Genomic DNA, 10000 nt, shown 5'->3' with positions numbered 1-10000 from the left:
GAAGTATATAGCTTCGCTTACTCAACACTTTCTTTCGTCCGACTCTGGTGTTAGTTGTGATATGGACATATATTTCCGAATATGCTTCCGTCGAGATGCATACATCTGTTAGTCCCGATCGTGTTTAGAAGGAATTAAAATGGAAATAAGTTAATGTGGTTAATAAGATGAATATCTGTGGACTAGTGACCATTCAGTATCTGTTAATATATATATATATATATATATATATATATATATATATATATATATATATATATATATATATATATATATATATACATATACTCGTATGTTTGTGTGTGTGTGTGTTTGTGTGTGCGTGCGTGAATGTGTGTGTTTAAGATTTTATAAAGTGCACATTTGTTTGATTAATCAGTGATCTCCAAACCGCAAGCCCTAATTAACTACAAGTTATTTCCACGGACCTACGAAGATATGTCACATTAATAACTAATAATAACTAATAAGAACTAATAGTACAATCATTGCTTTGTGAATGCTATAAATCATCAAACATTATTTAACGAAAGGAAAGGTGATATTTTTTTAAGGTGATTTCTTTGATTTTTTCCGAAGGAAATTGAATTAAATTCCCGCACACCGAGAGAAACATTCTTGTAATCATCCTGAAACATGACATAAGATGAATTACGACTGACATGTATTCAATCAAGCTGGCAATGTATCGAGTAGTGAAACTGAATACTTACAGAGTAGGTATTTCCAATGCAAAACGTGAGCTTGGTCTAGCAATGGTAAATAACATTTCTGTGTGATAACTAATGACTAAGAGCTTTAACACAAGGTCAACTACAATCGAAATGTCTTTGGTCATGACGGTATTGCGATGATGACTAACGATAACACTAATCTAAAAGTCACACATCTGTAAGAATGGCGTAAGATCAATGCATATATAACCTGTTCAAGGTATTTTATGATTTATATGTACATACATACATATATATATATATATATATATATATATATATATATATATTGTACCACATCTCAATGTCTGCATGTTGGCCTCCTCGAGTCTCTCGATGTTGATGGCTTAGAATTAAAGTGTATTGCGGTTGATAAAAATGTATATCTGTTCACTGGGACCCATTTAGTGTTGTACATATATATGTATATATATATATATATATATATATATATATATATATATATATTTATTTACACAAATATATATATATATATCTACTGTATATATATACTAGCCAAATTACCCGCGCGTTGCTGCGAGTTCGTGAATTATCCCTAACTTAACCATACCCCACCTAACTTTCACCCTTAACCCTAACCAAAGCATATCTTTTAAATGAAACATAGTTATACAAGTACCTGGAGTGATAGAGTATTAGAATATTCATGGTTATGGGGGTCTATCTGCAAAACCCTAGGAGCAGTTCGTGAACATACAAACAGACAGACAAACAAACAAACAAACAAACAAACAAACAAATTGACAGAGAAATGAAAGATAGTAATCCAAGTACCTTGGGTTATAAGGTTTCAGAATATATATGGTTACAGGGGTCTATCTGCAAAAACCTAGGAGGAATTCGTGAATAATCTCTGACCTAACCATACCCCACCTAACTTTAACCCTTAACCCTAACCAAAAAAAAATATATATATTTTTTGAAAATGAAATATAGTCATCCAAGTACTTGAAGTTATAGGGTATCAGAATATATATGGTTATGGGGGTCTATATGCAAAACCCTAGGAGGAGATCCAGAACAAACAAAAAATTAAACAAACAACCAGACAGACAAATGAAAGATAGTTTTCCAAGTACCTGGAGGGATAGGGTATCAGAATATATATGGTTATGGGGGTCTATCTGCAAAACCCTAGGAGTTCGTGATCAAACAAACCAACAAACAAAAAGATAGACAGACAGAGGATACTACTTTATCACAGTATACTGTATATATATATATATATATATATATATATAATGTAAACACTTCTTTGCTTAGTGTATATAAACAGACATGATGTTATGATTTCTTCCTTGCGTATTTTGGTCTATTTTCCCGTTCGTGTGAAAACGTGATGATGGAGGAGAAGAAATCGGGTTCATCGATTAGGCCGGAACGCCTCGGCTGACCATCAAAGAAGAGGCACAGAGGAGGAAAGGAGGAGGAAGAAGGGAGGAGGAGGAGGAAGAAGAGGAGGGGAGGAGGAGGAAAAAGGGGAGCAGGAGGAGGAGGAGGGAAGGAGACGGGGAGGAGGAGGAGGAGGAGGGGAGGAGGAGGAGGAGGGGAGGAGGAGGAGGAGGAGGAGGAGGGGAGGAGGAGGAGGAGGGGAGGAGGAGGAGGGGAGGAGGAGGAGGAGGAAGAAGAGGAGGGGAGGAGGAAAAAGAGGAGGGAGGAGGAGGAAAAAGAGGAGGGGAGGAGGAGGAGGAAGAAGAGGAGCAGGAGGAAGAAGAGGAGGGGAGGAGGAGGAAAAAGAGGAGGGGAGGAGGAGGAAGAAGAAGAGGAACAGGAGGAAGAAGAGGAGCAGGAGGAGGGGAGGAGGAGGGGAGGAGGAAGAAGACGAGGAGAAGGAGGGAAGGGGGAGAAAAATCCAAGAAGAGGAAGGGAAAGGAGAAAATGGGGGAAGAACATCAATGGGGATGAAAGAGATAGATGAAGAGGAAGAGGAAGAAGGAAGAGGAGGAGGGAAAGGAAGAACAAGAAAAATGGAAATAGAAATGAAGAGGAAGAAGAAAAAAAAACTTTAAAAACGGAAAGAACAAAGTTAAAAAGAGGATGAAGGAGACGAATAAGAAGAAGACGAAAAAGAAGAAGAAGAAGAGGAGGAGGAGAAGAAGAAGAAGAAGAAGAAGAAGAAGAAGAAGAAGAAGAAGAAGAAGAAGAAGAAGAAGAAGAAGAAGAAGAAGAAGAAGAAGAAGAAGAAGAAGAAGAAGAAGAAGAAGAAGAAGAAGAAGAAGAAGAAGAAGAAGAAGAAAGAAGGAAGAAGGAAGAAGGAAGGAAGAAAGAAGAAAGAAGAAAGAGAAAAGAGAAAAGAGAAAAGAAAAAAACGAGAAAAAAGAGAAAAAAGAGAAAAGAGAAAAAAGAGAAAAGAGAAAAGAGAAAAGAGAAAAAAAAGAGAAAAGAGAAAGAGAAATAAACAGAAGAGAAAAAAGAGAGAAAAAAAGAGAAAAACAAAAGAGAGAAAGGAAAGAAGAAGAGAAAAAGAAGAGTTGGAAAAAGAGAGAGAGAAAAATGATCCAATATTTTTATCTTTTGGTATTAGGTCCGAAGCTTCTCTCTTTCTCTCTCTCTCTTTCTCTCCCTCTCTCCCTTTGGTTTTCTTAGGAATTAATATAATCTATTTTTATATCTCTGACGAACAAATATTACCTTTCTTATCTGATCCATACTCTGCTTGTTTTTGGTTGATTGCTGGAGCCAATGTTGGGTACCTGCTTGTTTGCGCTAAACCTACAAGATGGGACTCCGAACTGCTCAATTCCAAAACCCCTCAACTTTCTCACTTCCATCAGGAGCAGCCCTGAGGGGATGACTGTCGCTCCCCGGATTGGGTCCAAGACGTCTTTCTGTTAACCTCAACTGTATTTCTCACAAATTTTCATCCATCATGTGCGTGTGTGTCTGTGTGTGTGTGTGTGTGTGTGTGTGTGTGTGTGTGCGTGTGTGTGTGTGTGTGTGTGTGTGTGTGTGTGTGTGTGTGCGTGTGTGTGTGTGCGTGTGTGTGTGTGCGTGTGTGTGCGTGCGTGTGTGTGCGTGCGTTTGTGTGGCGTTGGGTGGAGTACCTACGCCTCACTCAATACACATCTGTCACGCTACCTTCCAGCCACACGCACTCACCAACTGCATTCCTCCTGCGCTTACGGCCAGTGCGTCTTACGGTCAATTAGCCAATCAACACTCGCCCCCAGGTCACGTGACTCCCCGTCGCCACGTCATTAGTCTGGGTCACGTGATCCGGGAATAATTCCCGGTTCCTTAATGGAAAACGTGATCGTTTGTCTGGATAGGACGGACGGACGGACTCCGACGCATTCTGGGAATCTCGGAGAAGAGGGAAGAGAATTACGTTAATCTTTTATTCATTTAAGATGGCTCGAGGTCAACAGGGTGTGAGTCTCTCTCTCTCCCTCTCTCTCTCTCTCTCTCTCTCTCTCTCTCTCTCTCTCTCTCTCTCTCTCTCTCTCTCTTTCTCTCTCTCACGGAAACAGGTTGCCCCCAGCGTTTAATAAAATCATTAGCGACAGACAGTAAAAAGTACTAAAACGTGCTCTGGTCCAACAGAACAATGAAACCGGTAGTGTCTCTTTGCACTTGTGATCTTTTTTCTGGCAAGTGTCGGCCGAATCTCTGGGTCCTCGAGAGGCCTTCTCTCGAGTCCACCGTGGTCGTCGCACCTCAAGAACTTTATTCTGGTCAGACCTAAGCGATATCAATCAACCGAAAGAAAGCTCCAGGTCTCAAATGGGTTTATGTCACTCGTCACTCCCTCTCACTCAATCGAGACCCTAAGCCATCGAGGTTCAAAGACCTCAAGGTCTGAAGTATAGGATGATACTCTTCCTATTGTTCTTCTGTCTGCCGCCAGGCGATTTAATTCATTCCTGTGGCGTTTCCTATCTAAAGAGGAAATAGTCCATAGTACTTTTTAAAACCTTTCGTCAGTCCTGGTGAACGCTTTCTGTCGTTTGAAAGTTGAAATTCAAGTAGTTTTCTTTTTATCCGGCTTTAGTGGCTTCTCTGTAAAACCTAGTTATTTTCTGTAAATATAGTCTGCAGCAACCTTTGCGAGTGACTCTTTATCGTTCCGTGATCTTGGGCGTTGTCGAGCAGTTGGTATGTTAACGCTGCCGCTCTTCAAGATCGTACATAATCCCGAGCAACGTCTTCTTGGTGTGCTACCTGAGCCTCGAGTTCCCGACAAGTTTGATGCCTCGAACCAGTGGTTCTCGACACGTTTTTTCCGTGTATTCCACACATGTATTGCTCTTCTCCAGCCTCCATAAGACTACTCCATCACTAAAGTTAATCGCTGTGCATCCACTAACAACCACTAATTTCCGAATTGTGGTTCAGCTTTTGAAAGTCTATGGAGTATCAAGGGGTCACGGATCCTAAGTTGAGACCCCTCACCTGGAACAGAAGCACAGCACGAATGGTGCTACAGAGAACTGGGTGCTACTGATCCAGTCACTAGGCGCAAGCACAGATGATTCCTACTTCTTGTGGTTAGACCTTGGAATGGCTTTTCTTCTGAAGCTGTCCTATTATTCTAACTGGCGAAAATATATATATTTTTCTAATTCTAGTTGAATCCGCGTTTCCTGGTTCTTCCTCTGAGAGAGAGAGAGAGAGAGAGAGAGAGAGAGAGAGAGAGAGAGAGAGAGAGAGAGAGAGAGAGAGAGAGAGAGAGAGAGAGAGAGAGAGAGAGAGAGAGAGAGAGAGAGAGGAGGAGGAGAGAAAGAGAGAGAGAGAGAGAGAGGAGGAGAGGAGAGTAGAAGAGAGAGAGAGGACGAGAGAGAGAGAGAGAGAGAGCGGGAGAGAGAGAGAGAGAGGAGAGAGAGAGGAGAGAGAGAGAGAGAGAGAGAGAGAGAGAGAAGAGGAGAGGAAGAGAGGAGTAGAGGGAGAGAGAGGAGGAGAAGAGAGAGAGAGAGATAGAGAGAAGGGAGAGAGAGAGAGAGAAAGAGAGAAGGGAGAGAGAGAGGAGAGAGATGAGGCGAGAGAGCAAGAGGAGGGGAGAGAGAGAAAAGAGATAGATAGAGAGAGAGAGAGGAGAGGATGGAAAGAGAGATGGAGAGAGAGGAGAGAAGAGAGAAAGAGAGAGTGAGAGAGGGAGAAGGGAGGGCGAAGAGAGGGAGAGGGGAGGGAGAGGAGAGGGAGGGGAAGAAGGGAGAGAGAGAGAGGAGGGGAGGAGGGAGGGAAAGAGAGGGAGAGGAAGAGGTGAGAGAGGGAGAGGGAGAGGGAGAGGGAGGGAGAAGATGAGAGAGGGAGGAGGGGAGGGAGGGGAGGAGAGAAAGAGGGAGGAAGGGAAGAGAGGGGAAAAAAGGGAGAGAAAGGGAGAGGGAGAGGGAAGGGAGAGGGGAGGGAGGGAGAGGGAGGGAGGGAGAAGGAGGGGAGAGGGAGGGGGAGAGAGAGGAAAAGGGGAGGAATGGGAGGGAGGAGGAGGGATGGAAAAGGGGAGGAGAAGGGAGGGAGGAGGAGAAGGAAGGGAGGAGAGAAGGGGAGAGAGGGAGAAGGGGGGAGAGGAGAAGAGGGGAGAGGGAGAGGGAGGAAGGGAGAGAGAGGGAGAGGTAGATAGAGGGAGAAAGAGGGAGTGAGAGAGGGACTTCACTGTGAAGACGGATGATGAGAACTTTGTAGTAAAGATGTCGATAAAATAAATAAGGAAGACTTTCTTTTCTCTTTTTCTCCCTGTACGGAAAACCACTTGGCACAGTATTCGTAACTTTCGAATTTTACTTTGACATCGCGGCTGAAGAGCTGACTCGATCTTGGCTCGATTGAGGTTGAGACGCTGAAGACGATGTAGAGGAGGGTTTCCCAACCTGGGGTGTTAGTGTCGTGGTATGCTACTACAGTTGGTGAAGGTATTCGTCCGTGAGAGAATGGATGGAATAAAGAAAAATCCGATTCTATCGGGACTTGTCTATTTCAATTACAATGCGAGTGTAAACGATTTCAACCGATGTCTTAGCTGTGGAACACAATTCTTTATGCAAGAAGGGTATATTTCATAATCAGGAGCACTGAATAATTTAGATTTTAAATTACAATTCAGATTTTATAGAATAATAATACTAATATTTATAGATATTACATAGAGATATTTGGGACTTGATATCAATAATGTTATATTTCCATAATGCCAGTTCCAGCGGGATGGCAATTATTAAAACATGAAATTAATTACGGTACACGAATGTTATTGAAAACGAATTCTTTAAGGCGTGACCTTGCTACACTAGCACCCCCTGGGGGTGCTGAAATAAATTATAGGGGGTGCTGGGAAGTGATGCACAATAGAATCACATTGATATATGTATCATTGATTACCCAGTTGTGCATAGTTGACTTTCTTCTTGATATTTTATTTTTTCTAGGGTGTTCTTATTTCTTCTACATAAACAATATTGTCAATTCGTTTCAATTCTAAGGAATAAAAAAAAATCATTAAGCAGTACACTTCACTTTTTTCTTATCCTTCTGATAACAAGATAGGGCTGCTGGACTGGTCAGACATGACAACAGGGGGTGCTATGGTTGGAAAAGGTTAGGAAAGGCTGACGTAGAGAACGATGAAGAAGTCTGTCTGGACGCAGAACTTGTCGAAGATAGTTCTGTTCTTAAATTCCTTTACCTCGGCGACCAGTGAATCCCATCTTTCCGCAAACTACGGCCGAAGCCGTTTGGACGCTTAAGCCACTTGTTGGTTTGATAATTTTGATAAAAAAGGAATTACCTAACTTGTGTATGTTTAAGACAGATTGAACGTTTTTTTTTAGAAGCTCTGCCAAGGGATTCGAACCCTGACCTGTGCATACGTAATCACGAAGCCAAGAGGCTAGCAAACGATTACTCAACTTGTGCATGTTTAAGACAGATTGAAATTCTTTTTAGAAGCTCTGCCAAGGGATTCGAACCCTGACCTGTGCGTGCAAAATCACGAAGCCAAGATGCCAGCAACCGAGCTATGTGCGATGGGACTTGCACAGTCCTTTTGTACCATCGCACATAGCTCAGTCGCTGGCGTCTTGGCTTCGTGATTATGCACGCATAGGTTAGGGTTCGAATCCCTTGGCAAAACTTCTAAAAAATTACCCAACCTCTCTAACGCCCAGGGGTCGCCCATATGCCACCGTTCAAGGAATTCCATATACCCCAGATGCAGTCAAAGGCATAATCACTTACGCTTATATATACAGTACACATGTCATATGTCTATACTACATATAATGTTTCGTAGGATATATATATATATATTATGTATGTGTGTGTGCGTGTGTATATGTACATACATACATATACCAAGGTTATTTCCCCCTTACAAGGGAGGTAGCCAAAAAGGAAAAGGCATAAAATCATTCCCACCCATTCCATCCCTGAATACACTCCACACCCCTCCACCCTCCCTCTTATCTTAGCACCTCCTGGATGACGGGTCATCCCTGCACCTTGTCCACTGCCCTGGGTCAGAAGCAGTGTCGCAAGACACAGCACATCCACAGCAAGGCCGCTTCATTAAATCGGCGACCCCCCCTCTCCGTCCCCCCATGCATAAAAGGAGAAGACGGGGAGAAATCCCTTCGGGCTGCGTCAAATTTTGTTCACACATACTACCTCACCCCCCATCCCCCCGCCCATTCCACCTCATGCATCACAACATCATCCATATACAACCATTCTCCATTCACCCCTGTCTTCTGTCCTCTCCCGTCCTTCCTCAACGGACATTCCCCTCTTCCCCAAAGCCCCCTTCACCCCATCCATCCACCTCATCCTAGGACGTCCCCTCATGTTCGCTCCCTCCACATCTGCCTTCCATACCTCTTTTACTAGTCTTTCTTCACTCCTTCTTTCCATGTGTCCAAATCATCCTAATATTCTTTTATCAACCCTATTCCCCAACTCCCTTTCCACCCCCGTTCTTCTCCTCACCTCCTCATTTCTCACTCTATCTAGCCTAGTAACCCCCATCATACTTCTCAGACACCTCATCTCAAACACATTCAAACTCCTTCTCTCTTCCTCTCTTATGTTCCATGTTTCTGCCCCATACAGTGCTGTTGGCACAATCACTCCTTCATACAGTCTCCTCTTAGCATCCATTCCCAAATGTCTATTCCTCATTACACTTTTTAATCCACCAAGGCATTTACTCGCTTCTCTCAATCTGCATTCTACCTCCACCTTCACTCCACCTTTTCCTGCCACATTTGCACCCAAGTATCTAAAACTATCCACTTCCTCCAGTCGCTCTCCCTTAATGCTCACTTCCAGTCTACTGCCACTTTCACCCCTTGTACATCTCATCACCTTACTTTTACCCACATTTATCTTTATCTTTCTTCTATCACATACTCTCCCAAACTCTGTCACCAACTTCCTCAATCCCTCCTCCGATCCTGCCACAAGCGCAGTATCGTCAGCAAGCAACATTTGGCTCACCTCCCACTTTTCTCCATTTTCTTTAACCATCTCCAATCCCTGACCTACTACCCTTGCATTTACCTCTCGCACTACCCCATCCATGTATAAGTTGAACAGCCAGGGTGACATAACGCATCCTTGACGAAGTCCCACCTTTACCTCGAACCACTCACTCTCTCCATTTCTAATCCTGACACAAGCTCTACTACTCTCATAAAAACTCTTGACAGCTCCTAGAAGCTTTCCTCCTATCCCATAAATCTGCATAACCTCCCACAGTGCCTTTCTGTCTACCCTATCGTAAGCCTTTTCCAGATCCATAAAAGCCCAAAAAACATCCTTCCCCTTTCCTATAGCTTTCTCACATATTTGTCTTACCACAAAGATCTGATCTACACAACCTCTACCTGTCCTAAATCCACACTATTCCTCATCAATTACTCCCTCTGTTCCTCTCCTAATCCTCTCAATCAAGATCCTCCCATAAGCCTTCCCAACTACACTTAACAAGCTAATCCCTCTGAAACTACTACATTCACATTTGTCCCCTTTTCCCTTGTAAAGTGGAACTATACAGGCACTCCTCCAATCCTCCGGCACTCTACCCTCTCTCCAGCAAACATTAAGTAACCTCACCAGCCAGTCCACCATCACTGTACCTCCTTTTATAGACATTCTGCATGGCATCCATCCATACCAGGTGCCTTACCTGCTTTCATCATCTTAACAACTGCCTTCACTTCATCCTTCCTTATTTCTCCTCCATTTTCCTCACTCATCACTCTCATTTTCTTAGCATTTCCCACTGCAACTATCTTTCTCTCCCTATCCTCCTTCACATTTAGCAACTCCCTAAAATA

This window comes from Oratosquilla oratoria, chromosome 21 (assembly GCF_046742065.1).
Source record: "Oratosquilla oratoria isolate Oo_2021 chromosome 21, ASM4674206v1, whole genome shotgun sequence".
NCBI lineage: Eukaryota > Metazoa > Arthropoda > Malacostraca > Stomatopoda > Squillidae > Oratosquilla > Oratosquilla oratoria.
The sequence above is the reverse complement of the archived record's forward strand: the minus strand, read 5'-3'. Positions refer to the sequence as shown.